This window comes from Pelmatolapia mariae, linkage group LG7 (genome assembly GCF_036321145.2).
Source record: "Pelmatolapia mariae isolate MD_Pm_ZW linkage group LG7, Pm_UMD_F_2, whole genome shotgun sequence".
Lineage (NCBI taxonomy): Eukaryota > Metazoa > Chordata > Actinopteri > Cichliformes > Cichlidae > Pelmatolapia > Pelmatolapia mariae.
Genome location: NC_086233.1, coordinates 32,989,273 through 33,009,666, shown reverse-complemented (window position 1 = coordinate 33,009,666; position 20,394 = coordinate 32,989,273). Strand labels below are relative to the sequence as shown.

The 20,394-nt window shown below is 37.5% G+C and overlaps 1 long non-coding RNA gene across 2 annotated transcripts; it reads right to left on the bottom strand.

Annotated features, from left to right (window-relative positions):
• Positions 1-18,478: 18,478 nt before the first annotated feature.
• LOC134632189 (uncharacterized) lies at positions 18,479-20,394 on the bottom strand. 2 transcript variants are annotated; one of them, XR_010094478.1, is made up of 4 exons: positions 20,144-20,394; positions 19,275-19,323; positions 19,049-19,111; positions 18,479-18,650 (listed from the first exon to the last, which is right to left on the bottom strand). It is a non-coding gene; the product is annotated as an uncharacterized LOC134632189 (long non-coding RNA). The 2 variants fall into 2 exon arrangements; XR_010094479.1 differs by lacking the exon at positions 20,144-20,394 and having other exon boundaries at positions 19,275-19,423.

Below are 20,394 nucleotides of genomic sequence, written 5' to 3'. Positions count from 1 at the left end.
ATGGCTACTATCTTGTCTGCTCTCCTGTCACATGATTGGAACATCAGTTAGGTGTGTGCTTTAGGATACATGGCTAGTTGTATGCCACTGGGTCTCTGGTCAACAAATGTACTTCCCTTGTCTAGGGAGATATTTATGGTCTGTAATCATGCAAAAAGGGTACACTCGCATTCCTGATCACTCTGTGTTAGAAAAAGGAGAGACATCTGTGTCAGGCAAACATGAATGAATCACACTGTAGGCGATAAGAAAGGCCTATACAGGTTGGAGTGACAGTTGAAAGTTGAGCTGTAGGCACAGTATTGACTGGAAGTATGCCTGCTGTGGATTCACAACTTCACAATTAACTGCTGTTTCACTGCATACCATTCACCAGGCACTCATACAAAAACAGGGGTATTTAGAATAATGAGCACCATCTATGCAAGCTGTCTTCCTTCTGGTTATATTCAGAAATGGACTCGTGCTTCCTCCCACATAGAGTGTGATCTCGGTGCATTATCAACTCACAGTGTCAAACCAGACACTGTTACCATCAGGGGCATCTGTAAAACATCTGTCTGGCCTCTATATAGTTTATCACTTGGTGTTGTTGTGTGTTTGCTCCCCAAATTCACCATACAACATATTTTTGTTGTTGTTGTTATTTTGTTTTGTATTTCTAATTACCAGATACACTGCTTCAAGATTTGAGGAGATGTTTTCAGAGCAAACAAAGGTTCAGAGTATGTTCCTAAATACATGTACAGTTGCAGTGAATTGAAATTCATAGAAAAATTGTTTAAAAAATTATTCTCAACAATATGGAAGGCTTCAGGGTAGTGCGCAAATACTGAAGTTTTTATATTTAATGTATTTTTTTATGAGTTGCTCCAGGACATAATATTAAATATTGAAAACTTTGTTATTTTAAGTGAGGAGAACTGCAACACCTTTTTGGACAAATGACATGCACGATCTTACAGCTGTGCTGCCACACATACACATATTTATAGCTTCTGTCAAAGCAGTGCTTTGTATTCATTTGACACCTCAGCCTTCACATTTGGCATGTGATGAAAAACTGGTCAGTGGGCTATTGATGCAGGGAGAAGTGTGTTTGATAGGGTCTGCAGGAGTCCTGCTCGGCACCACCACTAACGGACTCCACTGAGTACCAATCACATGGAGCCAGCAGGGCCCCGGCTTCCTGCTGAGGTGAAACCCCACCATGATTCAAGCAATCAATGCAGACTTAAATGCATTGTGGATGTACAAGCAGTGATGGCCTGATCTAGCTGCTGCATGGCACAGCTGAGCTCACCTGTGAAAAGCGAATGTTGATACAGGAGAAAAATGTGGAAACATCAATTCTAAGACCAGGTTGTGTAGTAGAATAGATGAATAACTGAATCATCACTTAAATTCTGTAACATTTTTTGCTTAATAGTCAGGAGTCAACAACATACTGGAAACGTGAAAACATGTCTTTTAAGAAAGGTTTGAAAATGTATTCAAAAGTTCATCCAAAATATCTAATTTACAAAAGCAGACTTGTTTCAGATCCTTAATTTGCTACCTTGCAGAAGCCACTTTGGCAGCTTTGAGTATTCTTGAGTAGGTTTTCAAATCTGAATTTGAGCAAAATTATTCCATTCATTCCCTCTGTCAAGTTCCTTCAGACTGGAAAGAAAGCTTCTGTGAAATACAGTGTTTAGGTCTCTGACGATGCTCTTTGGGGTTTAGCCTTCAGTATTGCCTGGGTCAATCAAACACAGTGAGATATCTGTCCTTAGTTTACCCAGTCATTGTCTCAACTGTATGCTTTGGGTAATTGTTAAGCTGTTAGCTTCTGTAAACCTGAGAGAAGGAGGTGAGTAATATCCCTTGAAAAATATCATGTCTGTTTTGGTGTTCTACAATTTCACATCATAACATACTAAATTACGATGCGTTTAAATACTAAGCATTTCGTTCTGACTTTTTACTAACTATGCAACATTTTTTCATGTAGTAACAATATTATATGAGCAATACAGAACTCCAAGACTAAATTGTATTTTTCCCGTTTTTATATTTTAATTTACAAGTGTTTAAACTTTAAATATAAACTTACAATAGTAACACTGGACACGTGGACAAAGTAGACAAACTGAACCTATACTCAGTTCAAGGTTATCAGTAAACCTTAAATATTAATATTAAATAAATAAAGTATTTAATATTCTGTTCTGAGAAAGCATCACATAGTCAAAGCAGCTTGATCATATGTCAGTATATTTAAATATATACATAATTATTTGTACCCTGGCTAATCACTTCAGCTTAGTCTGGCCATATTCACTACTCAGAACAACTAAAGGTACAATTATTTTTCTTTCTGCAAAATTATTAAGCACTTATTTTTATGTCAAGACTTGTTTAGCCACTCCTTTTGTATGTCACAGACAGCAACACTGTATTAAAGCATGTTTGTGACATAATACTACTACATTTGTCCTTTTAGCCTTCAGAGATTGCTAAAACCCTTTTCAGCTTCGGCAGAAAGAATGACACAAGAACAACAGGAAGCAATCTGTGGAGTGTTTCATCAAAAGCCAAGGTCTCCTTGCCCAATCCCCTTAAGAGTACCCATACTTTCACTGCTAGACAGGGGATTTTGTTTGTTTTAAATTGTACTTGGTGTATTTTCAGGCAGTGTGATTAGAGCTTGATTATAGTTTTTGCAGCCAAGATTCCAGATTTTGATCATTTGCATTCCCCTCAGCTCAAACCTTTCTCTAAACTGTGTATACAAAACATTAAGTACTTTGTAAAATTCACTTCTGTAGTACTCAGAAGGGGATAGGTGTGCATGCGCAGGAGCACACCCTTTGAAATGCTGAGGTGGCCTATGGGCATGTAGAGCAGTAAATGGAGCAAGATGAAGTGTTTCACACATCATTTTGTGCTTTGGTAAACAGCTTGGAAACTCTCTGGATTCGGTTTTGTATCCACTGTTTCTTTCACACATGTGACAACAGAAAGCAAGCCATCTATAGTCCACTTTGACTGTGGAGGGAGGCACATTCAAAGCCTCCAACTTCAGTTGTCTTCAGTGCACACAAAAGACAGAGAACAGCATTCTCCAGCTGATATTTATCATTCAGCACCTTAGCACTACCATCTGTGTCTGACTAACCTGCTGTTCTCTAAAACAAAGGATGCATTATACAAAAATCCAAACCATTATCAAGAAATCTGATTATATAAAAACTGTGACACAAAAGCCTGTAATTGGCAACCTGTCCAGGGTGCACCCCACCTCCCCATGACCCTGAACTAAATAAGTAGAGAAAGAAGGAATATCGTGACAATGTCTCGGTTTTTCTTGGGCCTTAGTTCTTTTATGGTGTTGATTTAGATTTAGATTTACTTTGTTTCCAGAGCCTTTAGTCCTGGTTGCATTTTAGTTTTAATTAACTGTCTGTATTTATAGTTTTTATCCCCCTCAGTGTTTCCCTCTGTTTCATCCTCCTGTGTTTACATCTCTGCTCATGTTATTGCAATTGAGTTTTGGTTGTTCATTTCCTGTTTTACTTTGGTAGAGGCATTAATAACAGATGAGCTATGCCAAACATATTTTAATCTGTTTCTGTGGAACTACGAGGTATTTAATATGTGTGTTATTCTAATAGCTTATGGTATAGATGGGATTTCTTATTCCTTAGGTTACTTACTTATTACTTACTTACTTATTAACTCATTTATTTTGAATTACTAGTTAGAAAGATTAGGAAGAAAACTAAGACTAAGTAGACATTACAGGTACGTCTAGAACAATAAAACTTCCATCCCATGTTCCTTCTACTTCCATCCCATAGTTCAGGGACAGAGAGGTTCAGGTCATCTTTGCACTTCTAAAGTGGATTTCCATGTTGTCTGAAAAGTTGACAGTCTGTGTAGTAAGAACGAACAAAAATGGTCTATTGCTCCATCTCTGAGTGCTTCTTTAAAGGTCACACAAAAGTAATAATGCGCGTAAATGAACACCAATGGGGATGAAGAGGGACTGGGGAAGGGGGGGTGGGGTTATTGTCTTTGCAAGACACAATATGACAGGATTTGAAAATCTATTATGAATCTAACCACTTCTGTATTTAATTCAATCTAGAATGGCTCTCAGTGAATGGTCTCAACCAATAGACTCTTAGTCTCATGAAGAGACACTTAACCATTATTATTATCAGAAACTGTTATCAATATATAGTTTAGAAAGTGTTCTCCAAAGGTGTCTGCACACTGCTATCTAGTCCTCATGAAAAACAATAACAACAAAACCAAACTTACATTGTGCTTCTTTTCTCAATGATGTGCTAAGAAGTCTGTGTTTGTGTTTTCATGTGGCGTAGCTGACATCCTTTGGGGGTCTCCGCAATATCTCTTCTAGCATCAACGATAGAAACAATGAAGGCAAAACTGCCTGAAATAGAAACACAGGCAGGAATAGCTCTGCATACAAATATGTGTTTGTTCACTGCAGCTTTGTGCATCTTTGTTTATTAATAGATAGATAGATAGATAGATAGATAGATAGATAGATAGATAGATAGATAGATAGATAGATAGATAGATAGATAGATAGATAGATCAGAATTAATTAATTATTTCAATAACACGCACACAAGAGATACAGGGAGAACCACAACTTTAAAGTGATGGCAGACTTTCCTGCTGGGCGGGGTCACTGTCATTAGAGAGTACGATTGTCATGGGGAGTATGCTTGGTCTGGCGTGTTTAGGTGGACACTTTGTGTCGAATTAACATCCACTTGAATGTCAGGATCAAAGGTGTCGCAGCAGGTATTTGCATTATGAGATGATCAGTGGCATTCATTTCACTAGTCAATGCTTTCAATGTTGTGGCTGACTGGCACACTTCCCATCACAAACAACAACCTGTTTGTTTAGGGTTTTTGTTTTTAATATATCATACAGAGAGGCATATTTACTTGTCATGATATAGCTTATTTTATTTATTCTGCCCTGGTCATTTCGTCTGCTGTAACTTTAGTCATTTTAGTCCAGCCACACCTACCTACACTGCTTTCCTGCCTGCTGCATAATCTGATCTGATCTTCTGTTCAAATGTTAGTTGTGCAAGATATCAGTTATCTTCAATATGACAGGAAGTAAAACAGGCTGGTATCCCTGATACAAATACAGATATCAATATTTTTTTTGTCGAGAAAATCATAGCATACTTTATTTAGAAAATCTAAATTAAAAAAAGTTTGTAAGATTTGAATATTCTTTTGAGAATCATCTATAGGAAGGAAATCACAATTGTAAAGTGGCTAGCACTGTTGACTAACAGCAAGAAAGTGCTGGGTTTGAATCCACAGACAGGTGAGGCTTTTCTGTGTGGGTTCTTTCCAGGTACAGAACTCCGGCTTTTCCATGCTTAACTGATGGATTGAGTTGTTTGGTACAAGTTTGGTTCTGCATGCAGCCTTTCAAAATATACAATGATATGACTTAGTGATACAGGACTGTTTCACCAAAGAAGCACCTTGCTCCTGTTCTCCACTGTTTCACTGAGAGCAGTAATTAGCATGTGATAATGAGAGGCACTTATCAAACAGCTATTATTTCGACTAAATTCTGATGATAGGTTATTTACTTTCTATTATATATTCCCTAAGTTACAGAGTCTAAATGTCCAACCCTTTGTAATGAAATTTACACTAAAACAGAAAGATTAGGATGAAAATCATTAGTACTAATCAAGATTCCCACTCTCCTCGTTAGGTCTTCAGTATTGACTTGTCCACTAATACAAGTTTGTAATTTAAGTTTGTAATTATTTTGTAAAAACAAAGTTTGCAATTTTAAATAAAAAAAGATCTAAAACTAGTTACCGTCACATGTCAGCAGCTCGGGCAGCAAACAGTCACAAGTCTGCCACACTTTGTTTTATCAGTCAATTTCTGCTTCTGTTTTTTTTTTACACATTGTTATTTCTTCTGATATAAATGCTTCTTGCAAGAAAAACCTCAGTCAGACTAAGTTCAGAAGCATTGATGTTGTGGATCATAGTCATCATGTAGATCATTGTCATATCCACAATAACAAATGGATTCAAACACAAGATCAAAAAAATCACTGCATGTTTTACCTTTTTATTAACACAAGGTAAGGGCTTGTACTGGTAAGTACTGCAACACAAAGCCCAAGCAGTGGGAATTGAAGACTTCCAGACAAGTGAAAGGGAAAGGTCAGTGCTTTTTCCAGGTGACTATTGAATCTGAATTATTCATTCATGCTTGAGTGAGTTCCTTGAATTTTCCTGGTGGGTTTCCAGCTGGGGGAGGCAGGCAAAGTTTCAACAGGTACTGTAAGTGAGATGACTGGTGGCCAGCTAGGCCTTCCTGGTAGATCCTTACTTCTCAAATTAGTCGATTTGTAAATTCTGTTTTTCATCCAGTTAAAGCCCACATGAGAAGGAGAACACCACAACATTAACAACAATCTGGCAAAGACTTGAGGTTTCAGGTGGCCTGTTGAATGACAGGCAGTGTTGGGAAGGTTACTTTTAAAATGTATTCCATTACAGAATACCGAATACATGCCCCAAAATGTATTCTGTAACGTATTCCGTTACGTTACTCAATGAGGGTAACGTATTCTGAATACTTTGGATTACTTAATATATTATCATGCTGTTTACAACTACGTGAATGTACTATTGCTGTGATTTATTACTGTTACTGAAGGTCCGCGGCTCCGAACCGTAGTAAAGGGACATCTGGCTAATACGGTGGGTTCCGTGTCGGGCTCGTAGCTGAAAACTAGCTTTACTTTGTTGTCTGGGTCAACTTTGCTAGCGAGAGACAGAGAGAGGCGTTGAAAGGCTGCTCCAACGGAACTTATTTTTTCCGGAGGAAAACACGAACACAGTGTACAGTTGAGTCTTAATAGCTTACTTACAAATGGGCTCGTCAGGCACTCTTCTTGGCTGCAGTGGTTATTATTATATTTACATGCTTCCAGCTCCCGTTTTTGCTCCGTGACAGCTCGGACTTTTCCTTTCTCTCCCTCCCTCGCTCACAGACACATAACGTGTATGGTAGTCCATTCTCGCTGCAGCACGGACTACACTGCCCATGAGGCTACATTCTTTAGGGCCATGCCTGTAGCATTCTGCCTTTTAGCTTAGCACAACAACAACAACAACAAAAAAGCGCTCTCTCACCCAGGAAACACGCAGAGAGAGAGAGCGTCGCCCTGTAACCATGGCAACCGTAACGCTGCCGCCTGGAACAACAGAGCGTAGCTGTCAAACAAACCCAAACAGTCCTGACCCGCGACAATATGAAACAGGAAAGTACCGCCGTGTAATCCATTTATTTCAACAAAGTAACTGTATTCTGAATACCACCTTTTTAAACGGTAACTGTAACGGAATACAGTTACTCATATTTTGTATTCTAAATACGTAACGGCGGTACATGTATTCCGTTACTCCCCAACACTGATGACAGAATAATGAGTAGGTGAGGAACAGGTGTGATGGCTGGGATAGGATGCAAGAGCAACCCCATCCATGGGTGGGACAACAACAGAACCCCACCCAAACCCACCTGAGAGCAAAGATGAAGAGGAAGAAGAGGAGAGACACAGAACCACAAAAAAAGATCTTGTTGGAGCCATGGCAACAGTTCTTTACAGACATAAACCACACATGACGATAATCTAACACTGGATCAGCTATTTTGGACTCTTAATACAATTCAGATTTTTACACTTGTACTTCATTCATAGAAAAGTTGAAGTGACAATATTCTGCATACCACTAAATACCACTATAACAAGTCACATATGCTCAGCTCTTCAAGTATGAAACATCACATTTCTAACAAAACTTTATTTAAGAACTTTTTGTTTAACTATATTAACTTCTATGATGTATGTAAAGATTATTTAAATTTAAGTGAAATTAATCAACATAGTGTATGCAGGACTTTTAGCTAATCTGCAGCCCTCATCCCTGGTTCAGTCTTTAGGATATATGACCCTGGTAAATCATAAAAACAATAACAATAAAACAATCAGATAATTAAACAAAGTATGTTGTTTTGTTTTGGGGTTTTTTAGTTCAGATTGGCTTCGGCTTGTGCCAAAGTTTTCAATATATGTTATTTAATATCACATTTGTGGACCTTAACTGTGGATGAGGACTAGCACAGTGTAAGTTTCCATTTTCCTTCTCCTAGCTTTTCCCATTGCAGTGACACCTTTGTTAATGTGTAATAAAATTATGTGACTAATTCAGCCTGGGCAGAGCAGGTCACAGATTTAAATATTAATCTTGGATATAAAAAAAAAAGAAAAATCTAATTCTCAAAGGTTAGCAAGTTATACTTATTTTCAGAATTTCATGATATCTGGCCCAATACCTTGAAGCTTGCTCGTGTAATAACACTATGAGTTTCACTTCTGATTTGACTGCTTGGCCCGAACGGTTAGCAAATAAGACATTCATCAAATTAAATGATTTAAATGAGCTGAAATAACCATCATTCATGCAAGACTTCACAGTTGCCTAGTGGCAATTGTTAAGTCTTTCATGTGGGATGTGGTGGAGAAAAAAAATTGTGTTTTAACCACACATACAGCCTAAAAACACTGCCTCGTTTCTACATCCCAGTTATGGGTGTAATTCAAGATGTTCTTTTTAAATACTATATTTGATATAAATACTCAACTCTATAAGAACAAAGGCCACAAGAAGAGTGGGTCTGTAGCCTATGCTCTGAACCATATACAGATTCAGCCTTTCCTTTCATTTCCCTCAAATCCAATGAAGCTGTGGTGTTGACATGCAGTAGGGGGCTGAAGTGTACTGCTGGCATGGGGGAACAGTGTGGATCCTGCCTGCAGGCATCCTGCAGACCTGTTTGTTGATTGCAGATAGAGGTTATATACATAAATATTTATCCTGTATTAAGATGGCAAATAATGTTGTAGAAATGGGAATGAAACATTTCATTAATTAGCAAATAATTGAACAGTTAAAATGCACATTAATTCATTTCTCTAACAGGAAATATAAATTTAGAAATAAACAGGCAGAGTCATTAAAAGGTTTATTTTAGAAATGTGAAATATTAATACATCAATAGTTCAAACAAAAAAAAATTTTAGATAAAAAAGTCAACAGGAAAATCATTTAAAAATATACATGATTAAGTCATGAATAATTAATAAACATTTTTTTTCCATTTTTTTCAGTGCAGTTTAAAGTGAGTTAAAGATTACAGGCTAGAAATGTACATTCAGTTCCTTTTTTTGATTTGTGTTTTTATTTTGTTATTTTTTCTATTCATTATTGGATGCGATTTGTCATTTAGCTTCTCTTTTTGGGTCTGATATACTGGTCAGTGATGTGCTGGGTCACACAACTTCTGACCTTGATATGAGCTTTTTTAGCTGTTGTATATCACAGTTTGGTTAGGTTTAGGCACAATAAGCATTTGGTTAGGTTTTCGAAAAACTGATGGATTGCCTTGCAATAGACTCTTTTGCAACATTTTTCACAACATCAGCAACAAGCTTCTCTTACTTTGGATTGCTAAAGGTCTCTTGGGTTAGACCACCCTACACACTGAAAACTTTCACTAAAGGGAGTGAGCCATGGCATAAAAATACAATGCCAATGGGGCCTGCCAGTGCTAAATATATGACAGTTAACGCTCAGCCCAAATCTGGGCCAAGGATAAATCACCAAAGAGATAAAACAAGGCAAAATGATGCAATCTGTCAACTTCTCTGATTGTCATAAAGTCTAAAGTGTCTAAAGCTTGTGTGTACAAATAAAATCCAATGCAACAGAAAATCCTTTCATATCTCCTGCAGTAAACCTGATGAAGGATGAGATTATAACCCATTTAAAGTGCAGCATACTGTGGACAATGTGGAAAGTATCAGTGTGTAGTCTGAGGAAAATAGCACTTCTTAAATGAAATTTTGCTGCTGCTCTCTTTGTTGCTGGTTCCCTTCTATCTCTTCAGTCTCTGCAACCTAGCAACCAAATCTGCTGCCTATGTCTTTACATCATGACTTGGACACCCACTTAAAGGCAGTCTAAACTGAGCAAAATGAGGAACAGCCTAAAGTCAGAGTCCTTTTGCAAGTATGCACTGTTATACATGGCAGCCAAAATCATTCCCTGGGTTGAAAAGTCTGATATTTGTAATTATTGTTTATCAGAGCTCACATTTTTTCCCAACAGAGGTAACAAGGCAAATATCAGTCTTGGCTGAATCTCATACAAACACGGGCAATTCTGTTTGCTTTATAGCTACACTATACAACATGAAAACCATACAAATGATGAACATTGCTAGATTGATGAGCAGCAGCTTTTTTTCTCTTCGTCTTTCCTCGTGTTTCTCTGTGCCTCAGCTTTTTCAAACACATACACACATATAGAGAAAAAGATTCTATTAAGATTAACCTGTATGAAATTGTACAAATTGAAAAAGTGAAACTTCATCTTCAGCTCCAAATAAAGTACACTAAGCTTCTAAGGTTTATTTTATCAGTTTGCTGAAAAAGAAGTCCTTGATCCTCCATACTCAACACACACACAAAAAAATAATAATCTCAACAATCTAAGAATTGTGGTTGTATCAATATATATATATGTCACTGTTGAATTGATTTTTTGACCCTTTGTAACATTTAATCTTCGTTTAACAAGGTACTCTTCGAACACTTATTTTTTAAGAGCTGATATGAGCTGCCACAGCCAACATTTGTCAGTGAAAGTGAAGATAAGCCCTAAAATGAAAAGCTATGTCCAGAATGATTTGTCTATGGTTTGAATTTGTTAATAATAAACTGAGCCAATTCTCACAGTGACCAAAATAAAGATTTTTATCCGGAAAATGTTTACAGTGAAGGGCCCTGCTTTCATTAAGGTGAAAAGTATAGTAACAATAACACTTTGAGGTTGACAAGCCAACAGGCTACACTAGAAATGTATGATTTTTTTCAACTTTAGGAAACACTGAACAATTCAAGTCTATCTGAATCTATCTGTATGTCTTAAAAAAAACACTGTTAGTACTTATTCTAGGTATCAGAGTTCATTTTTTAGATATTTTTTTTCTGTCAGTGACAGAATTTTTTAACAACAAAAAGTCTGAAAGGCAGTAAAACACACCACCCCCTACCCGTCATCAGATACCCTGCTGGGATAATAAGCTGGCCAAGTGAGGAGCTAGAAGCCATGGACATCAAGACAAGGAAGCGCCTTACCAGTTTCTTGGAGGGTTTCACCCCAGATCCATCACCCAGAGATTGTACACTAAGTGGAAGGAAGGAGTCAGAGGACTGGTGAGTGTCAGAACCAGTACTACTACTACTGCCCGTCACCCTTCCCAGGGTATGGACCACCAAAGGTAGATCTCCACAGATTTCTATCCTGGGCCATTCTTTCTAGATGTGTCCAGGTGTAGCCCATCTTTTTCGCTTCTGCCTCGAGGTCTCGTCACTAAGCGTTTCTTGGGCATCCCTCTCTTTAGCTTGCCTTGGGGGTTCCACTAGCAAGATGAGGAACTGGCAAATAGAGGAAGAGGCTGATGTTCAGAAATCCTACCAATGGCTTCAGTCAAAAAAATGGACTGAAAGAGAGCACGGAGGCACTAAGCATGCACATGAGGTACTCATCAGTATAAGATCAATAGAAGCTGGGGTCAACCACATGAGGCAAGACCCCAGGTGCAGGCTGTGCAAAGATGCCCCTGAAAACATTCAGCACTTAACAGCAGGGTGCAAGATGCTAGCAGGCAGGGCACACATTGATCGCCATAACCAAGTTGCTGGCATAGTATACAGGAACATCTGTGCCAAGTATGGCCTGGAAGTCCCGAGGTCAAAATGGGAAACAGCCCCTAGGGTGGTTGAGATTGACCAAGCTAAGCTAGTTATTGTATGATCCAAAGTAACCATATTACAGGCTTTAGCTCAGGAAGTAGAGTAGGTCATCCACTAATCAGAAGGTTGGTGGTTTGACCCCTGGCTGCACCATTCTGGATACCAAATATCTTTAGGCAAGATAGTAACCCAAAGCACTTGGATACACTTACACAGAAAAGTGCTTATGTGAATGGGTGAATGAGGTTGCGTAAAGTGCTTTGAGTATATATATAAGAACCAGTCCACTTACCATGTTTACATGACCAGACATTCCCTTGGCAGCTCTGTAAAGACTTTTACCATTGCAGTAACATTTGCTAGTTACTGCTTTGGTAACTAGCAAAACCTTTAAAGTCAAAAGTTTTACGTAAAATTTAGCAGTACTTGGCTTGGGGTTCACGGACATCAAAAAGTTTTCACCTTTACCAGAAGTATAGTATAATCATCTGTTAAGCGTTATGTCTTTTGATACTTAAAAGTTGTATTTCTAATTCTTCATTTCATTTTTAATGGTGACCCAAACCCAATATGAAACAGAGAACTCAATATCGCAGTCATGGGGGTTGATCAAATGAACATGATATAAACGAAAATCAAAAGAACTAGAATTTATATATTTATTTTTTAAAAATACTGACGATAATAATTGCTGCACAAAACAGAGCTCACGATGATCTGTGATTTCTTGCCTTCGTAACATAATTTTAAATATAGTTTGCAAAATCTTCTATCCAAGTGTCGGAGTCTGTGTGAGATTACTACAGCCTCATAAATGCAGCTGTTCCTCTTGCTTACTTATTTTCATTTTCCTTCCAGAACAGTTTTTCCTGATTAGAAAACTTTGTTTCAAATGGCACTAATAGTTTCAGTATCCACTGTGGCATCAGAGCAAAACTTTAGCCTTGAGCATACAATTAAATTCTAGTCTTGCATAAACTGCCTCCATACTTACTGTTATTTTTGATTTGATGATACTTAAGCAGGAAACAGTCTAGTAAAACAACCTTTTCTTCATTAACTGTAAATCAAATAAATAAATAGGTGAAGACCCAGCCTGTCAAAATAAAATAAAATTAGAAATTCTAATGAAGCCTCTGTTTGGCAGTAGAACATAGCAGTGGGCGGATTGATCCAAATATTGATAGATTGATGCTTTCGTTTTTTTCTCTTCTGTAAATTCAGTATGTTGCTCCTGTTCGTCAGAAAGTAGACATGTCTGTGCAAACTCCGTTCCTGTCATGCAGGCACACTTTGTTCCGCCCCCTTTTGCCTGCTCTGCTGTGTTTAGTTGTCCTGCGGTCATGTGACTCATGTGGCACTGAGCAGAGCTATCTAGGCTGACTTAAGCAAAAAAGCAAAGCAATGTGTATAGGTGCTTTGCAGCTTTAAATTAAAATACTGCAACCAATGATACCTACTGGAAGGAAATTCTCTACTGTGGCAACACCACCAACTTATTGAAAGACATGAAAGACCATGAAAAAGAGAGCTTTGTCCCGGAACAAGTAGTAAAAGAGAGAAAAAAGAGAGAAAAAATGGAAATCCATCAGACAGACCCAGACCCCCAAACCAGAGACAGAGCCCATTGTCACAGTCCTTTCAGAGAGGGAAAGAATAACCAGGTAGCTCAGTGGTGAAAGTAATGTCTCAGTCATAACTGACACTGGATCTTCAGCAACTGTCGTAGTTGTTCCTTTAGGCCAATTGCCTACTGTAGCAGAGCAATCACCTCAGATATTCAGATAATATATTCAACCCACTGAACTGTGTTAAATAAATTTTATTGGAAATGGAAAAAAATATACCTCAAACACGAGCTATGAAAAATGTCTCACTATACTAACCTTTTTGTACCGAATGTCTGGTCAGGTATTTCATATTATATCGCGCATTTAAACAACAAGTGCTATAGCAGACATATTTACATTCCAGGTCTCATTCAAAGTTGAAAGGTGTGTTTTAGTGTGTTAACGAATTATTATGGAAAGCAAAATCCCCAGTGATTTAATGGTGATTAAATTTGATGATTAAAATTCAGCTTATGAATCATAACACAATGCTCGCCTTTACATAAGCTGTCTTTATAAGTTGAAAGTATTGATATCGGCAATCCTGGTCCTGTATTTACCAGGTTTTGGATCTATACCAAAAATTGCAGTATCACACACCACGTCGATACATTTTCTGGCAACAATTTCACACTTAGCCTTTAAATATTTCTAACAGAAAAACAAGTTCAGGTTGATGTTTGAAAGAAAATGCATTAAGCGTGGTCACCATGAAAGCAAGATTAAATGCTGCCTGCATCTATTCTCACAAGGGAAAGAAAAACAGTCTTTGATCTGACAGCGTTTTCCATTTCCAAATCCAGGGTCTTACCTATTTACTCTTATGTTTGGCTGAATGGCTTATGTTTTCTTTGGACTGCTTCTTAGACTGTGATACATGTCTTTTCTTTTTCAGCAGTCAGTTCTCGTCAGTGCTTTCCAGCTCCCAGAGGTTGCTAGACTGGAGTCCTCAGTTTGAATCAAAGCAATTTTTCACCTTTCTACACATCACACTCGTTTCTGTGGTTACACTATACACACTGGCAATGTAAATCTGTACGGAATAGTTTGAAAATTGATTCATGTATACAGCAAAGTAGCTGTGGCCAAATTAAATCTAACCAAAGTTGAACTGCAGAAGTGGAGATTTTGTTGTTGTTTCCCCTTGTTTTCTTTTCTTTCCTCTTCTTTTTTGAGTAAATGTTATAAATCCTGAGCAATACCTTCCATCCATTCTTAAATACACATTTCATCTATTCGATCCTTAGTGGCTTGTCTTGCCTCTCTCAATCCCAGCTCGCAGGCAGCATTATGGGTCTTTGTGCGCTTATGCCACAGCAATATTAGATGCCTCTGCCTTTATTTGTTTGCTGGTTAGGTTTAAACCCCAGAAAGCTTGGTTATTTTTTGGTAAAAGTATGCTCCTTCAAAATATTATGCCTGCATGTCCAAAAATTCATGGCTGTCAAATGTGTGTACACGTGATGCAGAGAGGTCTTTTACGAATGACGAAATTGCAAAGGGCTGGGAGTGACAAACACACTGGGAGTGACTCACAATTGCCATAACACAGTCCATAACAGCACAGATGCCAAAGGACACCATGTGTGTATCTCTAAGACACCAGTTGCTTTGGCAAAACATTTTTGACGGCCTGGGAATAGATGTAATTCTTCTATAAGAAAATATGCTAGTTATGTATACCTTTGATTGAACTCAGGACTCTTCACATAAAGCAAAACTTCTGGCACGGATTAATGGAATAGGCTGAAAGGCAGTTTAAAGAAAACACAAGTGTTAGAGACAAGTATAATTGGTAAGACCCTGGATTTGAAGATGGAAAACCTTGTCAGATCAAAGACTGTTGGCAATATTTTAAAAAAGTATGTTTTTTTTCCCCTTTGTGAGAATGGGTGAAGGCAGCAGTTGTTGTTAAACTCCTTTTCACTGCAAACCCATTTAGGGCTTTTTCTCTTGTAAGGGGTATTTTTCTTCTTTTTTTAAAAAAATGATAATAATTTGCACTTTGTGGGAAACTATATCAGTAATGCTAACATTTGTAAGTAGAGTGAGGGACTGCTGTTTCTGCTATGTCACCAGCTAACTCCAAGTCTAAATACCACTCGCTGAAGGTCAGTTGTTTGAATAGACATTATATTTTGAGCTATAAAACGTAAGAGCTTTCGAACTTACACTCTACTAGTACAGTGAGTACAGTAGACTAGTACACTCTTATCATCTCCATCTAAAATAAATAGGTTATGCAACAACCAGGTGCTGCTAACCAACTGCATTTGATTAACCGATTATCAGCGCATGTGACCATCTCTATAAAAGCAGGAGTTTTGGCAGTTTGCTGCTCTGGAGCATTCAGGTGTCTCTTAAAACAATACCACAATTCTGAGGAGTGGATGTCCCAGCAAATCCACCCCTTGGTCAGACTCTGCAGTGCTTAAATAATAACATAAAAACCCAAGAAGAGCTATATCTCATACTCTACAGGCCTCAGTTAGTTTGCTAAATGTTAAAGTTCAAGAAAGTACAATTAGAAATGGACTGAACAAGGATGGCTTGTTTGAAGGGTTACCAGGAGAAAGCCTCCTCTCCATAAAAAGAAGATGGCTGTATGGCTTAGATTTCCAAGGCTGCATTTAAACAAACCACAAGACTTCTGGAACAATGTCTTTTGGACACCTCACACCAAAGTAGAAATGTTTGGCCATAATGCACAGTGTAACATTGGTGAAAACCAAATAAGATAACCAAAGAAAAGTTGGCCAAAATGTCTCCATGACGATGTGAGAAACTGATAAAGATATTTCATGTTATTGCTTCTACAAGCCATCCTATCCAATAGTTGATCTTACAGGAAACTGTAAAATAAAATAAAATAATAATAATAAAATAAAAAATAAGCTTTTTTACAGGAAACTTTCATTTTCACATGAATTTCATTTTCAGCACTTACATCTAAAACAGTCACGAGGTCTTAGTGACCAGTAAATAAAAATAGTTGCTTTTACATGTTTTTATTTAAAAGCAAACACTCACAATGAGACTGTGGAGGTTTATGGTTTGATGATGGATCTTGATTAGTGCCAAAAAGATGCTGTGATATAGCTCGATGATAAGTACCCAATGGAGGCATGGTGTAATTATAGAATTAATCAGTTTCAAAATTCCATTTATGAAATGCCATTCATTTTTTGCTCTCCACATGGACTCTTTACCAACATAATGGACCACACTGACTATAAACAAACTCTACAAAGTTAACCAAAAGTAAACCTTGCCATATGTGAACAGGAATAGAGCCTTTTGATCAGCAGCTACTTAAGCTAATCTGAACAAGCTATTGGTGTCTGTAGCAACCGATCATCAGCCATCATTTAATCCTAACTGTGAAGGCCACAACTTCTATTAGATTATTTTCATGCTGCATGTTTCTCTTTGTTTGATTGGTGCATTCCTTTCACATCTTTTCTGTGGCAGATTTACTTTTTTTTTTTTGATGCTGCTTCTTAGCCCACATCACACAGTACATATTATGACAATTCAGCTAAAATGGAAAATAGGGCTAAATATTTCCGTCCTGCTTAAAAAAATGTCTTAAATGTCTTTGCAATGAAAAAGAGATAAATGGCAAATGCTGCTCTCACCTTTTCTTACAAGAGCAGAAAAAATCTTTTTGAATGCTACAAGAAAAAAGGGTCTTTGATCTGACAAGATTTTCCATCTTCGAATCTGGCATCCTCCCTATTTATTCCTGTGTTTGCTTTTGGCTCTTATGTTTTCTTTCCACTACACGTAAAAGGTCATTTTAGACTGTGACAAATATAACTATTGTAAATCTACTCAGATTAGTTTGAGTATTGAGAATTATGAAAACTGCTAGATTTTCCTTTGTCGAAGGAGCTGAGTTTAACCAGAAGATGTAGGGTTTATGTTTAGTTTTGCTTTGTTTCACTTCATCCCAAGCAATAACTTCCTCTCACTCTTAAACATAAAACAAATCATAAGTCTATCTGACCCTCTCTACCTCGTCCTTCTCTCAGCCAAAACTCACTCCCAGCATTATTGCTCTTTGGGTAGTAAAAGAGATCTTTTTGTCTCAAATCATGGCATTCATATTCAGGAGGATCTATTCACACAGGCTATCAAGTACACTGTAAAATCTAATTAGTTCCCAGAACTCAAAAAAATTATGGAAACTCGTTGCCTCAAAAAAATTGAGTAAAGCTTAGCTAAAAATGACTAAGTTAGGACAACGTATTTATTTTGAGTACTCTGTACAAGCTCATTTGTTCCCAGAACTCAAAACAATTGGATCAAGTTTACGTAAGATGACCAAGTTAGGGCAACTTACTCATTTTGAGTACACTGTACTCAAAATGTACACAGCCGTGTTAGTTCCCAGAACTCAAAAAAATTATGGAAACTCGTTGCCTCAAAAAAACTAAGTAAAGCTTACTTAGGATGACTGTTAGGAAAACTTATACATTGCAAGTCTGCAGTATTAAGAATAACTTGATATTTCTGACTTTCTGACAATACTAATTGTTTACCTACTGACAAACATTTCAAGTTCAACTAAATGAAAAAACAATTTGTGGTACCATGAATATGATTAAAAATAATTAACAACAATTTTTGTAATGATGTTAAAATGAGCACAACTTTTATTTTCAAACACAACAAAGTACAACAGCCAACATACTGGACACTGTTCTGCTGAATAAAAATTATATTGCCATCACTGTTACAACGAAACAAAGTCTCAGATGTAATTATTCTGAAAATAAGTTTAGGCCTACCACAAGTTTGTTTTGTACTTACATTATTTATATAATCAACATAAAATATTTATTGTTCTGTCACAAGTGCAGTCTCTAATTTAAACAACACATTCGTTTTTCATTCCAACACATGAGCTGGAATGTTGTATTATTTTAAGGATGCTTGTTTCCAGTCCAGGCATTATTGCCTGAATGACTGTCATGGATCGAGGTGATTCAAATGTAGGTGCAGAAGAAAGTCTTTAACTTCCCTTAAGTACAGTGGCAGTGGATGTGGGTTGGAGATGCAATGAGCTTGAACCTGCAGGTGACCATCTTCACTGACCACACCATCTGTGACGGAGGACTCATCTCTCCTGGTGTCCTGCAAGCAAACAATCATATTTTTTGGAACATGAACTTAATTGCTTTCTTAAACATTTTTTCCTGCATTTGGTATAAAACAGACTCCAATTTAGACAATCTCAGGCTCCCTCCCCACCGGAGAGGTGACATTCAATGTCCCAAATTGTCAGTCTGGATAGCCGTGACCACCACACAACACACAATATTGTCATGAAAGCATCATTTTAAAAAGGTCTATGCAAACATGGGCAATAACTTTCATTCTAATGATGTGCAAAATGATTTGGGCACAAAACAAATTTTGCTGTTAGAAAACTTGCAGACTTCACTATATACAGTGTAGACCCTCTAAACTAAGTTTGGGGGATGTGATCTTTCAAGAAATGCAGACCAAACTGTTGTTGTTTGTTTACTTACACAGCATGTCTTGTAGAATTAACTGGAGTCACAGCAACAGCACAGTGCAGTCATATCTCAAGTCTAATAACAGACAGGAAAAGATCAGTAAAGAAACAACTTCCCCAAACCAAAGCACAAACAAAACAATAAGTAAAACAGGCTGATCTAAAGTATGATAAGTTCAGCCTGATTAATATAAATGTCACTAACAGTTGCTAATATATTGGAAAACCAAAATACTTACCACTGAGTTGATGTCTTTCTGTCCAACAGCAGGAGTGCTGGTCCCGAGCCTCAAAGACAGTAAGAAGCAAGCAGAGGGAGAAAAAACAGAACATTTTTCAGAAACTGATTTGATCCTTAATGGCTGTGCAATCATTGTAACATAGAGTTTGCTTATGATGTTAAATAAAGGCTAGATTTGACATTAATAGATGCCACAGATGTTCAAAAGCTGCCACAAAGCATGAAAACGTCGGAGCATTTTGCAAATATGTGATATTTTGATAAATTAAGTAGATATTTGAGCATTACACAGCTACATTCTCGCCTGAAAATATCTTAAAAGTTTATTTTGTGACCCAGAAAAAGTAATAAGTTTTTCAGCAGTGCTCCTCCGCCATTGCCGCGCTTACAAGTGCGCACAGGCTCCGACAACCGCAGCCGACAAATGCGATCCTCTTTTTCACCAGACTACCCTTTCTGGGTCACAAAATAACCTTTAAAGATATTTTCAGGCGAGAATGTAGCTGTGTAATGCTCAAATATCTACTTAATTTATCAAAATATCACATATTTGCAAAAGTGCTTTCACGTTTTCGGAGAGCTCCGTTATCCACCCCCCACACCCACCCTACCCCTAACGGCTGCACCTCCCAAAGAATTTTGTCTGGGCTCTTATCTCACTTATTTATTTCAAACAATCAACAAAAAAAATCACCGACATAGTTTTATGTAAGGTTTTTAAGGCTGTGGTGTTAATTTTTAAGTAACATGAGCACAGCGGCAGCAGCAACGCTAGGCTAACACTAACTAGCTAGCAAGATTAGAAACCTGGTGCTAAACTAAGAGAAGCCACAAAATCAGTTTGAATAAGAGTAAACATTTACTCACCAAGTCAGTAAAGATCCACAGCAATGACAACAATAATATCTCCAGGTTTGCTCAATATATTCCATAACAAATGCTGGTGCCATGAACATGCGGACTGATCCGGGAGGGAGGGGGACGGTAGTCACGTGGCATTTTCAAAACACATCTTTCATCCTTCCGCCCTGAGAAGCAAAACTTCCAGCTTACTTATTTTTTCTAAGTTAGGACAACTCAAATTAATCGAGTTTATCAGCATTTTTGCATAAAAAGTA